Below are 13,747 nucleotides of genomic sequence, written 5' to 3' on the forward strand. Positions count from 1 at the left end.
GACCTGGAATCAAACCCTAGAACCCTTGGTTCATGGGTCAACACTCTAACCACTAAGCAAACTGGCCAGGGCTATTTGTACTTTTAAATATTGTTGTATTATCTCTCTGCAATCAATTTTGTTCTAGAAATGACCAGTAAGCCAGTCTTTATACTTAAGAATTTAAAAACACCAACCTGGCTGGTGTGTCTCAATGGTTGAGCATGGACTCATGAACCAAGAGGTCATGGTTTGGTTCCTGGTCAGGGCCTGGGTTTTATGCTTGATCCCCAGTAGGGGGCTTGCAGGAAGCAGATGGATCAATGATTTTCTCTCATCATTGATGTTTCTCTCTCTCTCTCTCTCTCTCTCTCTCTCTCTCTCTCTCTCTCTCTCTCTCTCTCTCTCCCTCCCTTCCTCTCCCTTCCTCTCTTTGAAATCAATAAAAATCTATTTAAAAAACAAAAAAACATTCAAATTATGGCACGTCCCCTTTAAGTGTACCAGTTACATAAACAAATTAAGAACCTGCTCCCTTACTTATCTATGCATGTGCTTCATAAAACTAACCTAAAATGTATAAAAACTAAGAAATACATTTCTTGGTTGTTGAGAAAAAATAACCCATTAGTATGAAGCCTGGAGTACCAAGCTCTCAGTTAGTAATTAGAGGAAGATAATTCATTAAAATATAAAAAAAGAATGGCAGGAAGAATAAGGAGAGGAAGAAAATAAGAAAGGAAAAGAGGGAATGCATGAAAATTGCTATATTATCCTTTTAGCGGGAGAGCTGAACAAATCTACTCCGGCAGTGAGTAGTAATATGCTTCCATGCATACAGGTCTAAAAGTCCAGAAGTCAAGAGAAATGAAACTGTTGCTATCTATTCAGTATATAAATGATGAGACAGATTCTTAAAGGCATAACAGAACTTGTCTCTTCCACTTTTTCCTGGAGAAGTTGGCTCTCTCCTATCATCAATATTCATTTTGCGGTGTCTATGAGTGATTCAGAAAGTATCTATGATTCCCTTGCAAAAAAAATTGAAAACTTGTATATCAAGTACTTTTTGTTCTTTTCCCCCACAATTCAAAAGCAGGGCAGTTTTGGTTAATTTAGGAGTATATGGCTTTTTGTTGAAATGTCACTTCCTTGAATTATTAAACTCAAAGTGTTATCTCGAGGTGATTGCTTGGCTTTTTAAATTTAACATTATAAGTTAAAAAAAATACTAAAAAGAGAGATGTTATTTGTAATATGATGTTATTATCTAAGCTTATAACATAAGAATTTCCTAAGTGCAGATAGGTAAAACTCAAGCACTTTGAGGCATACATTGGTCTGGTTTATATATATTTAAATTTAAAACCTGTGGCCTTATATTGGTGATGTTATTCTATTTATAGAAGAGATTCTGGTGCTCTAGAAATAGTCTCTAATGCCCAATGGTTCACACTTTCTTCATTCCTCAAATCTGATGAAAATGCTGTGAATTAGGCAGAAAGCCAGGCTTGTAAACCAGGATCTGGCAGACATTCCAAGGCAGAAACAGATTCAATGATTTGGTACCTTATCTTTTTCCTGAGAAATTGTGTCAACTTTTCTTCTTAATAATCTTGCTAAGTCAAAGGATGAGTGCTAGAAGAGCTCAGTGAGGCCTTAGTAACCTGTTATACCACTATTCCTATTTCAAAAGCCATTGAGTCATTTGTCTAAAAAACATGTGTTGATTTTTTTTTTTCCTCATAAGTAAGCATTTTCATAGGTGATGAACACGGGCCTATCCACTGGTTTTATTGCACACAATACTGTAGTGCAGGACATCATGAGGAAATAAATACCCTCAATTGGCTTTTTTTTCCTTCTCAAGAAAGAGCAAACAATTCTAAATTGACATTTTAGTGAGTGTAGCCTGCTGCTCTGATGCTACATTGCTTATACTTACAGCAACTCTCACATAAAATTATATTTGAAAATAGATTGTTGTAATCCATCCTCAAACTAACCTTATGGTTTCACAATGATACCACAGATTCCATAGAAAAACAAATCTGTGGTCAATGATGTGTGATGATGAGGATGGGGATATGAATATTTAAGGGTCTTCATAACAAGACAAGTGGGTTTGGGGAGTATTAAAGCCAATCCAAGGATCTGAAATTCTCTTTAACAATTATTTGAGTTTTATCAACTGGTGTAAATTAGTTTAAAAAAGCAGCCATACTGATTCATGACTAACAACCTCACCTTTTCCTGGATCACTTGTGAGTAATCAAAAGAAATTTCATGAAAGAAAAGCTATTTTATCAATTATCCTATAATTTATGTAACATTTAACATCCCATTTTCTAAGTATTAATACTAAGTTTGGTGTAGCTGTGTATGTTTTGTCTGAGTATTTTCATGTGCTTTTTGCCTTCTTGATAATGAAGACATGCCAATGAGTCTCAACTGCAGCAATTAGTAAATCCAATCACCTGCTTCTAGGCCGGAGCGAGGCCTAGGGTGACAAGCAAGGAGGCTGGGCACAGGAAGGAAATGGGCCTTGGGTGACCCCAGGAGGCACACCCAGGCAACTCCAACCAGAGGTGTGAGGTGGGTTTGCCTGATTTGCCCTCTATTGCCATGTGACTGAAAGATAGTTGAAATCCGGGAGAGTGTGGGAAGAGGACAAGAGATAATACATCTTATTTAACCAATTGTAGTTTAAGATTGTTTTGCATCTTTAATAATAAAAGCATAATATGCTAATTAGACCATAGGTCATTCCAGATGTCCTTCCAGACAACCTTCCAGACTAAGCCATGGCGGCGGGGTCCAAGGCAGATGTGACCACCATCGCAGGCGGGGGCCAAGGCAGAGGCAGCCATTCTGGCAGCCAAGGGCCGAGCTCTTTGCGTGAATTTTGTGCACCGGGCCTCTAGTTCTTAAATAATCTTCTGATTTGTGTTTAAGTGCCTATGTGCGTTTTATCTTTGATTACCTTTGAATTATTTAGAAATAAAAAGAAAACATTTATCTATTGCAGAAAACAACACACAACTCCTTTTACTTATATAATATCCTTTGGCAAAAATAATAGTTAATTACATGAACTCTAACCACATTAGAATTAAGCAAAGCTACATTTCCCAAATAGAGAAATGGGTTCACTTGGATAAGGTAAGACCAAATTTCAGTACCACACCTAGATTTGATTAATTGGATATTTCAATCAAAAATTAGCTCCAGACTGAGGCACTTAGCTAACTGTCTCAGGCACAGTATTTGGAGTTGCTGTAGCAGGGTTGTAATCTAGTATTTATAATAAAATGTTATCTGACAGGGATGTCAGGAAAATTTAAGAATTTTTATCTTAACCAAATAGTTTCACCAAATTTTTATACTAGCTAAAAGAAAACATTCTCATTCTACATGGAAATTTTTCAGCTTTCATTTTGTACAAATGACTAAGAAATAGAAGTATTTATTAACTACATTTTAATTACAATTTTTCAGAACACCCCTTTAGCAAAACGACTTCCTATGTTCAACATACTATATGTGAGACCGATGTAGGAATGACCAGTATTTTTCCTTCGTATCTCCACAATAGCAGTAACCAAAAAAGATGATCTCTGAACTCCCCTCATCTGCATTACTGGCAAATTCTGAAAACCAAAATTCCACATCCCTTCCAAGCACTGAGTGTACTTGTGGAGATGAAACAAACCCAAAGAGAGTCAGAACTAGTTCTAAACAATTAGAACTTATGGTTTAACTAAATATTAAAATTATAAAAATTACAGAAAAATTTTAAAAATCTGCTTTATATTTTTCAAAGATGTGGCAGAAAACTATTTCTAACACTATCATGGATGTGCTATTGTATTCTAAATTAGGTTTAATTTGTTTTAGAACTCTCTTAAATATTATTTGTAAATTAGGAAAATAAATATTTTAAAAGGAAGTTTCTTTGGAATAGGATGTTTAAAACAACCAAAATTGCATCTCTGGTTGCTTACTCTTTCTACAACATAGCAGTATTTCTCAACAGCAAAGGTCAAATTTTTATTCATATATACAAGAAAGGACAGCATTTTGTCATACTTGCAATAGATAGTGTGAACATATTATCAATATATTTTAAAATAAGTTTATTTTTCTATTACTATCATATAAGAGTAGAGTGATATTCACTCTACTACCTTGCTACCACAGTTTATCTTATAGCCAATATAAAGGTAGCTCTTCAAGAACTCTCTTAAAATGACAGCTAAGCTGAAGGAAAACATGTTTTCTTCAAATTAGAAAGGTTAAATTCCTGCTTTTAAAAAATGGCCACACTTACTGAAGAGGTGTGAATAAAGTTTACCATAATATTATGAAAAAAAAATGCTAATCATTCCTAGAGAAATTATTAAAGATACCAATCCACACCCCCTTACCTGAAAAAGCAATAATAATCATATCATTCAGTTATGTAAAAGAATAAGAACAAGTTTACCTTTATGCAAACATGGAGAGAAACACCTGATAAAAGCCTTAGAAAGACAGGAACTTTACCACCCCATTATGTCCAAGTCATATAAAAATATGATTTCATCTTATTTGTTACTTTTACATAGAAGTGCATTTTCTGTTACTGGGTTGTTGTTGTTTTCCTAATCCATGATTCAAATAAAAATCACTTGTTCCCAAACCCATAGAAGGGCTGTTTAAAGGGAAAAAACCATACCCTGTTCAGTTTTTCTTCTGGGTATTCCTAGCCTTTCAACCAAAGAACTATTAAAAGCTAAGAGACTGTCATCTTCCTTTGAACGGTTACAGGAGTACCCGTTAGTGTCAGCAGATTATATAATATTGTCCATTAGTTTATAATCCTTTTAGAAAATTTTTAAAAATTTATATGTATTTATCCACATATATATCCATATATATTAAATATATTATATACATTATATAATATATATGTGTGTATATACACACACACACACACACACACACACACATACAGGGTGTGGTAAATGTAGGTTTATAGTTGTAAGTGCATGGAACACAGAGCTCATTCATATATTATTTATTAATCATTGTATTATTTTCCATAAGAACAACTGCAAGCCTACTTTTGCCCCATCCTGTAAATCTTTAAATGCTAGCTGAAAAACAATTCATTTATTTAGACTGCCACATACTCAATCCCTGTTTAAATAGCTTTGGTGAATTCCCATGGAAAGCAAATTCAGCTAGAAAGCATCTCTTACATCTTAAACTTTTGATACAGATGCATTTATGGCAACCAAATCAGTTAAAAACTTTTTAAAATCACAGATGGATTAGATATTTTGTTGTAAAAACCATTACTTGTTTAGCAAAATATTTGCAAGGCCCACACTACCATTATGACAGAAAGTCTAACTTTGGTTTTCTGTAACATTGGACCAAATTTGCTCCCTTATGGAATCAAACTGTTCTATTTTTGCTTTTCTACCCCCAAATTATTGAATCACTACCATTAGGAAAAGAAAGATTATGTTCCGATTTGGAATTAATGCTATCTCTTACTGGTTGTTCCACAAACTGGAAATCATACAAGCTATAAGTAATTCAGGCTCATAAAAATATCTGTCTTAAGTGTACGTTCTTTGGGATCAGATGGCTCCACAAACCTGTGTGGGGAATTCACTCTAAATTGATTTAATATACTGACCTCAAAAGAGATGAATTGATATTATATGCATAGTGTCATTAGGCTAACAGGAAGTTCAAATTACATTTTTAATACATTCTGCATTTATTCATCTTCCAGTTCATTTTGCAAATATAATTAATACAAGCTACTATGTTGTAATTTTGTTTTTAGTTAGCACCCTCTCAAATGCATACCTAATAATGTAAACACCATGTTATCCATTTTAATATTTCTTGATTAAAACTATCTGATAATTTGAACACAGAGAATAACTAATATTCTTCATTATGAAATGAAGCTCAAAACTAGTCTGGAACAACGCCCCATTGTGTGGCATTTTCTGGAATTAGTATTTTAAAATTTCCCCTGTACATTAGCAATATTTTTTTATAGAAATATCTTAAAATATCTAATTATCATATTTGTTCAGAAATATTAATGACATTTATAAAATATTCTCTTAAACAGAGAAAGGATGAAGGCTGTATGAAATTGTTACATTAGAACATTTGGTGGGATGACAGATTATAATTTAAATTTCTTCTCAATCCACTCACTACATATTGGAATTAGTTCTGACTTCCAGTATCCATAAAGACTTAATTTCAGAAGTATGTGAAAAACTAACCACTCAGATACATCTCTTTTACTATACAAACATTGCTATAAGTAACATTTGTAAAGAGACATGAAAAAACTTTGTCACAAACCAGGAAGCCTAAACTTTTACCTTTCCTAAGACAGTGGAAAAATAAGCAAACAAGATCTTCTTTTGCTCACATGGAACATAGCTGGTTTCCTTTTTATACATCCTTTCATGTCTAAACTTGTTAATTCAGTTGTATACACATGAGGCAATTAAGCGATTGTCCTTTTGTCCTTGTAAGCAAGAGGTGGCATCTCCAAAATTTAGTCAGCTTTCAACAAAAACACTACATTACAAAGGGAAAAAAGCCCGTTAAGTGTCAAAGCCCTGGGAAGAAGATCTTGTTTTTGTGACTCTAGGTAATTCCCCTAAGATAGCAGAGATACATGCCTCAAATGGAAAATGTTTAGACAATAATATTCATTACACTGATGTTAAATGGAACCAGCTCTTATCTAAGTTGTGTATAAACTTATACGCTAAGATATGTGGTGAAAAAATACTTTCTGTGGTGCATAGATTAGTGTGGAAGATCAGGCAGAGTTCAGAAAGATGATTCCCTTTTCTCATCCCAAGTGACATGTACACACACACAAAATAAACCTAAGACTCGGCATTTCCCCTGATAAATCAAAGGAAAGGGTTTATCTGGACACTAGCACCGGCTGGCTGCTCTGCACTCATGTAGGACCCACTTGGAACGATTTCCCATTACATCCAACTAGACACTTCTCTCTACTTTCTCCCATCTGACAGTAATCACTTAGCTGTCTTGGATGCATAACAGGAAACATTGCTGATGGCATTAGAAATTGCCGAAGCTGCCGCTGCTGTCAAGGTCTGTTCAACAAGTACCTTTCACTTGACCTATTATGCAGGCAGTTAGAGCACATAGTGGTTTTGCCTCTTTCTCTTCCTTGAGAACAAAAACATTTCCCCCTTAAGACTTTTTTTTTTTTTAATTTGAGGTTATCTTTCTACCATTACTTTCTAAACTTTGTTCCAGTACAAGAGGGTTCTTGGCCAACTGAGCTTCCATATGCCTTCTAACTGGAGCAATGAAATTGTATAAACATCATGTTTACATCTATTAAATATTATTATTATAAGGAAATAAGGCAGTGCATGAATTTGATAGCTGGGCAATAGAATGCAGATAGTAGAAAGGTAGAATGAAATGGCAATTCATACACAAATTAGCTGTAACAGAAAAGTTAAATGGTTGCTTTATTTCCCCAAAGGGTTAACTAATATTCAAGAAAGTGAAAATCAACATGTATACAAAGCTAACTAGATCAGCTTTCTCAAAGTAGAAGCCCAAGCCTCCTGGTAATACTGGTGTCACCTACGAATGTTTGTAACTTTACATATAATTTTGCCTCCCAACATAAAGGCCATACCAGAGAACCTCAGGGAAGTAATAATATGTTTTTCATTTTTTTTCTCTCTCTATGCAAGAAACACTTCAAAGTTCAGACATTACCACTGATGGGCAAATACCAAATAGCCCCACTGGACAGATGAAAACAGGAGAAGTCAGCTAGTTGGCACTTAAAAACAACAGCAATTAAGCAGTTGGATGTGGGTTGGATCGGCGGTTTATTTTTGTTCCGTTGGAACGAATCAAGTGAGAGACATAGCCTCTTGCAAATAGGAGGTCGAGTCAAACTTGATGCTTCCCCTCTCTGACAGCCGGGCAGGATGGCGGGTCTACTCGCTCTGTCCAGTTTAATTGCTTTCTGCACTCTCATTCTCACGGAGCTCGCATTCTCTCTTGCCCCTCTGCCCCCGCAGAAAGAAATCTTTCTCCTTTCTTCACTAGCCCCTTCTTTCCTCGGAGAACAGGCAGTCCTCTCCAGGAGGAGAAAGAAACCCTGTGCGTGCTTAGGAAGGCAGGAGGGTGAAGATGAAAAGGTGACGGAAAAGGGGGCGGGTGGAGGTGAGAGATGGAGATTGGGGCGGGGGACGGAGGGAGAGAGACGGAGCAGGAAGATGGGGGGTGCCCAATATCAACTCCAGCCTCTAAATCAGGGGCGCTGGGCAAAGTGCTTTGCCAGGAGATGCACATGTGGTCTCAGATTTCTCACAATAGGCCACCCCGGGCTCCCTCCGCAGGTCTCCTCGCCCACCACCAAAACCCAAAGGTACCGAGAACAAAATCTTGCAGAGGGATTCGAGCGAACAGGCACCACCAGGGTGGCCGCACCGCCGGTCCCGCCGCCTTACCTGCAGGGAAGACCAGGAGGTGGTGCGGGTTTCCGTCCCCACTGCTCTCCCCGGGCGGACCGCCTCGAAGGCGCACACGTCCTCTCGCTGCCTCTGTGCTTGGAGGGGCAGCCTGCAACACAAAAGGGGTGTGTGGGTGTGGGTGTGTGGGAGGTTTTCCAGGGCCACCAGCTGGTCCCAGCTGGCCGCCCCCACCCTACACACACCCCTTTGGGGCACTTAGCCCCCCTCTCGGCTGGGCACCACCCTGGGGGGGGGCTGGTCCGGCTGCAGCCTCAAGTTGCGGCCGCTAAGTACTGCTGCCGCCGCAGCAGAAGGAGGAGGTGGAAAGACACTGGGGGCAGGACTCGGTCTGGAGCATCCCCACACTGCAGCTTCTCCAGGAATCCCTCCAGTGAGGAGGCGGCCGCCCATCATCTCCCAGCCCCGGCCACCTGATTGGCTCCACCTCGGTACGCTGCGCCAAGGAGCCAATCCGGGCGCACTAATAATAGGTGGATCCCTCAGCCAACATCGCCCATCCCAGTTCTGTTAGTGTCTCTCCATCCCCACAGCGGACAGGGACCTGAAGAGGGGGGTGGAGGAGGGTTGGGGGAGGGGGGTCCCTAGGATGGGGAGAGATCCCAAGGAGACGCTGTCAAGGGCACCCGATAAGCCCTTTGGGTACCCGCAGGGATGCCCCACAACCTGTTCAGCCAGCCCTAAGCACGGGAGGAGACGGCATCATACAAAGCTATTTTTCTTTCTTTTCTTTTTTCTTTACTTTCAATCAAAACCTGCCCTGATACTGAGCATGCCCAGACGGGAACAGCGCCCTAGGAGTCCCGATGTGTGTGGGTTCCCAGGCTGTGGGGTTTTTTTGAAAAGGTGAGATCAGGAAAAGAGGCAGAAGTTTGTCTTTGGCCTTTTGACCCGACAGAGTTGTGAAAGCAGAGCAGGGCGGGGCGGGGATATGGAAGGATTCCGCACGGGTGTCCGCACGCGGAGCCACAGGAGGTGGCCTTCGAAGGTTAATAGCATAATCCTAACGGGATTCGGGGGTGGAAGCAAGTGTAGATTAAGCTGAGCCTTGCTAGATGCCTAGAGACTTTTTGTGCAGGGTGCTGTGGACCAGGGAGACGCAGGGGAGCTGTGTCCCATAGGTGGGGCCCGGGAGCGCGACTCCACCCAGTAGCGCATCTAAGCTACTCGGCGGTGGGGAGCGCGCTGGGAGTTTCCGCTGCCGTGGCCAATAAGTTTGTAGACTTGGGTCAAGTGCGACATTGTTGGGGATGCAGTTTCTGCCAGCCTCCTCCTCCCTCCGCCCCATCTCTCTCCATCCATCGCCAGCACGGTGATGACTAAAGCGTGGGTTCCCTCCCTCCTTCCTCTCTTTCCCCTGAACGATTCTGCTGGGAAGTAAGGAGCTTTTCCCTTGTGAGAGCTGTGCTGACCTGATTGTCTCTAAGCTCTAGGGCAATTTATAGCTTGGTAATACGGAGAGAGACCAAACTGCGAGGTTCCGCCAGTGGGGGAAGGGACTGTGAGCTGGTCGAGGGGCGGGGCAGAACCTCGCTGCCGTAGGAGCACCGCCTACTCAGCTCCACAGGTGCAGGGCTCTCAAAGGCAAAGAAGTAGTTCCCTTCCTCACTCACTGACCTTGTTCAATGGCCTTTGAACCTCTGATTTGTTTTGCTTAGAAATCCTAGCAGTTTGTGTCAATTCGACCAATAGCTACACATGAGAACCCTCTTAATCGGGCTCTTGATTTTATTCAGAAGATTTTCATGACATCTCAGGTAAGGAAATAAATAGCTATCTCAATTCCCCAAGCCCATCCACTTTGAACTGGAGTTTCATTAACATTGGTTTGCAAAGGTAACTGTAGCAAGAATTCAATTAACAGTAACACATTTCTTCAAGCTTTAATTACATCTCTCCTATTTATGTAAAGTTTAAGATCCTTCTTCTAAGCATAGATGAGAACGTTAAGTATAAACGAATATTTTAATGACAAATAATTGTGTATTTTCCAGAATTGTAACTTTATGTAAATGTTTATCTTTCATTTTCTAAAATATTCCTCAAATCTTATTTTAGAATAGTTTCGTAGTTGGAGAAATAAAATAATAAATAATAGTTTTAAATCAATTTTAAGTATTTGATGACAAAAAAAGTAGGAAGGGGGGTGAAGGAGGAGACAGAGAAACATCAATTACTTCTCTAATATTGTTTTCCAATAAATGTCTTTGTATGAGAGGATTATTATTATTATATACACCCAATAGACATATTTATTCTAAATATAGTTGTTTATTCTAAATATAGATAATTCTAAATATATCCAAATTCCAGTAATTAAAAACTGTGTGTGTTTAATCGCTACATCCAGTGGCTGTATTTAGAAACAACTAAACTTATGTTAGAAGAAATGAGTAAGTAGAATATGAACCCTGATTAGTTAACTCTGTCTCAGACTCTGATCCCATTGTCAATATTTTAGCCAATTTCTCTTCAGTCTACCACACCTTCTACTCAACAACCACTCTCTCTCAGTGGTCAGAATCCTACACAACATACATGGTGTTATATGTTCATATCCCAAAGTTACTTAAGGGTGCCTGCTGGCTCATATAAGAAATGGGTTTTACATATATTATGTAATTAACTTTAGGATAACATTTCTGTTCGGGAATACTAAGAAGACTCCACTTATATACTGGATGTGGATATGCTCTAGTTTTTGCAGGACTACAATTTTTATTCTCTCTCCTATGTTGTTGCTCCCCAAATTCAATTAATGAGCTGACTACCTCCATCTGGTCCTACTGGGCTGAACTCATACTTTTATGTTATAGAGAGTGTGTCATCCCTCCTGCCTTGATAGCAGACGCACCTCAATTAAAAGAAATATCAGGTCAATTGTCCTTTCTCTCTATCTCATTCCTCAGGTGCCTTTTAAAAAATAGGCTTTTAATTAATTTTAGAGAGAGAGAGGAAGTGAGAGGGATAGATAGAAACATCAATAAGAGAGAAACATTGCTAGGCAGCCTCCTGCACGCCCCCTACTGGAGATCGAGCCCACAACACCGGCATGTACCCCAAGCAGGAATTAACCCTGACATCTGAGCAACCACTGAGAAACACCGGCCTGGCTCTCAGGTACTTTTTAATCTAGAATCTCTATGCCTCATACTACAAAGACTTAACTCATTTCCTGGTTGTGTCATTAAAAAAATTACATGGTGTTTCCAAAACTGTTTTCATCTCTTTTTTGTTTAATGTTTTGCTTCCTCATTTTTTGCTTTTAAAATACCAGATTTGTTAGTTTTTCCTTCACATTTTGCTCTGATTGAGATCCCATTGTCACCATTTTCTTTATTCCTGTTCCAATGGATTCATCTATTTACTACTTTAATGCTCCCTTTGCCATCTATTTTAGGCTACAGAATCAGAATAGAAACTAAATTGGATTGGGACACTGAGGAGAAAAGTGTGTCTTATGGCAAGAGTGGGAATTAAAGACCTTAGAAATAAGAAATTCATTAAGTGCAAATTTAGCCAAGATTATCTGTAGACCATAGAAAGAATGCATGAAAGAGGTACCAAGAAAATTCTCTGTGAAAATTCTCTTGCATATTCTAGTTGATCAATGGTATTAAAAAGTTCCATTTAATAAGACTCTCATATATCATTAAACTTCATGTCTTTAATGCACACCCCCCTCCAACCTCAGGTAAAATCTATTCATAAGTGTCATTCTTCAGGGTTGTGAAAAAATAAAAACAATAACCAATTTTTCTACGTTTTGCTTATTGTTTGTACAGATTCATGTCTTTTTAAAACTTTTTATTCCTATGCATTTTCTGCCATTGCTTTTCAAGATACAGCCTTTGAACAGACAGAGGATTAAATGTTTGTTTTCTAGGGCAAGAATTTGGATAAAACTTTATCTTCATCACTAATTGCCTATGTGATTTTGAAAAGTGTACAATACTCCTCCAGTTTTTTTCATCTGTACTAAGGACATAAGGACACCACATATATCGTTAGGTTTTGTGGTGGGTGTTTTTGTGAGGAATAAGTAAAGCTGTGCTCAAGTGTTGTTCTAAGCACATAGCAAGGAAAGATATTAGCCCTTATTGTTGTTTTATCATTGCAATTAATTGTTGCTGCTACTGCTAATTTTTTTTTTTTTCAGATTTCTAGGAGATTGGATTTCTTTCTGTCATATAATCATCTAATTAATTTTAACCAATGGTGAGTTATACTCACAATATTCTCTTAATCTATGTGCATTGAAGTTAGAAGAGAGGTAATCCATGTTATAAGAATTTATCAATATCTTGCATGTGTTGGCCTTATACTGTAGTCTTCCAGGAGATGAATAATTTGATTTTCAAAGAATTTGCACTTAAATTTTTTTCATAAAATTTAATTTCTATTACTTTTTAATATTAAGAAAAATCTAATTCTAGTGCTAAAAGAAAGGGCACTCATGAACACTGACATTTTTATTTTCTAACAAACAAGTGGAGCCATCCATTTGGAGCCATCCTTATACTTTTTTCTCTGAGAGTCATTTGGCCTGGCAGTACTGCTGATCATTTTATAGCCACTGGTAAGGAAAAAATCAGGGCTCTCACTATCAGAACTAGGTAAAGAGAAATTAACCACATGAACTTTAAACCGAACACCCACACCGCAAAATAAAGAGAATCTGAAATTGAGAGAAGGGGAAAAATAAATGAATATATATGGGAGTCAAGACCTTGGGGCAGAGAATAAAAACCTCATAATTGAACTACAATACTTTACACTTTTTAAGGAAAAGAAAATAAAGAGATAGCAGTATTCAATGTGGCTTTACAAAAAGCCTTTTCTTAAAGTTATGGCTAAGAAAATATTGGAAATGAAAAGGAGGACAGTGACTCAAAAGTAATATACTGTGTCAGGCTGTTGAGGTTAGCAAGGAAAATATTATTTACGTGAATCTATCTCAAGGGCAAAATAAAAGTAGTTTGAGCTAATGTTAGCAAAGGTCTTAGACAGAAAACAAATGATATATCTTTCAAATACTCTATCATACAAGGAATATACTGTGTTAAAAACAAGTCTGCTACTAAAGCAAGAGTGACATTAAATTCTATGTTAATTTCCTTCAAAATCAGAGGGAGGATTTCTCTTTAACTGAAAAATAGAGAATCAGAGTTCAGCTGCTTCATTCAATACATGTGTGTGTGTGT

The 13,747-nt window shown here is 38.1% G+C and overlaps 1 protein-coding gene across 3 annotated transcripts in view; it reads right to left on the reverse strand.

Moving 5' to 3' along the window:
• SYT1 (synaptotagmin 1) overlaps positions 1–8,922 on the reverse strand; it is a 549,783-nt gene extending 540,861 nt beyond the window's left edge. For 2 of the 3 annotated variants that reach the window (XM_036300649.1, XM_036300650.1), the window contains exon 1: positions 8,523–8,921. The gene's annotated coding sequence lies outside the window, so the exon portion shown is untranslated. Of the gene's footprint in view, positions 1–8,522 lie in introns of all 3 variants that reach the window. The other variant, XM_036300651.1, reaches the window with a different exon arrangement.
• Between the last annotated feature and the right edge of the window lie 4,825 nt (positions 8,923–13,747).

The sequence above is a fragment of the Myotis myotis genome, unplaced genomic scaffold (assembly GCF_014108235.1).
Source record: "Myotis myotis isolate mMyoMyo1 unplaced genomic scaffold, mMyoMyo1.p scaffold_m19_p_3, whole genome shotgun sequence".
NCBI lineage: Eukaryota > Metazoa > Chordata > Mammalia > Chiroptera > Vespertilionidae > Myotis > Myotis myotis.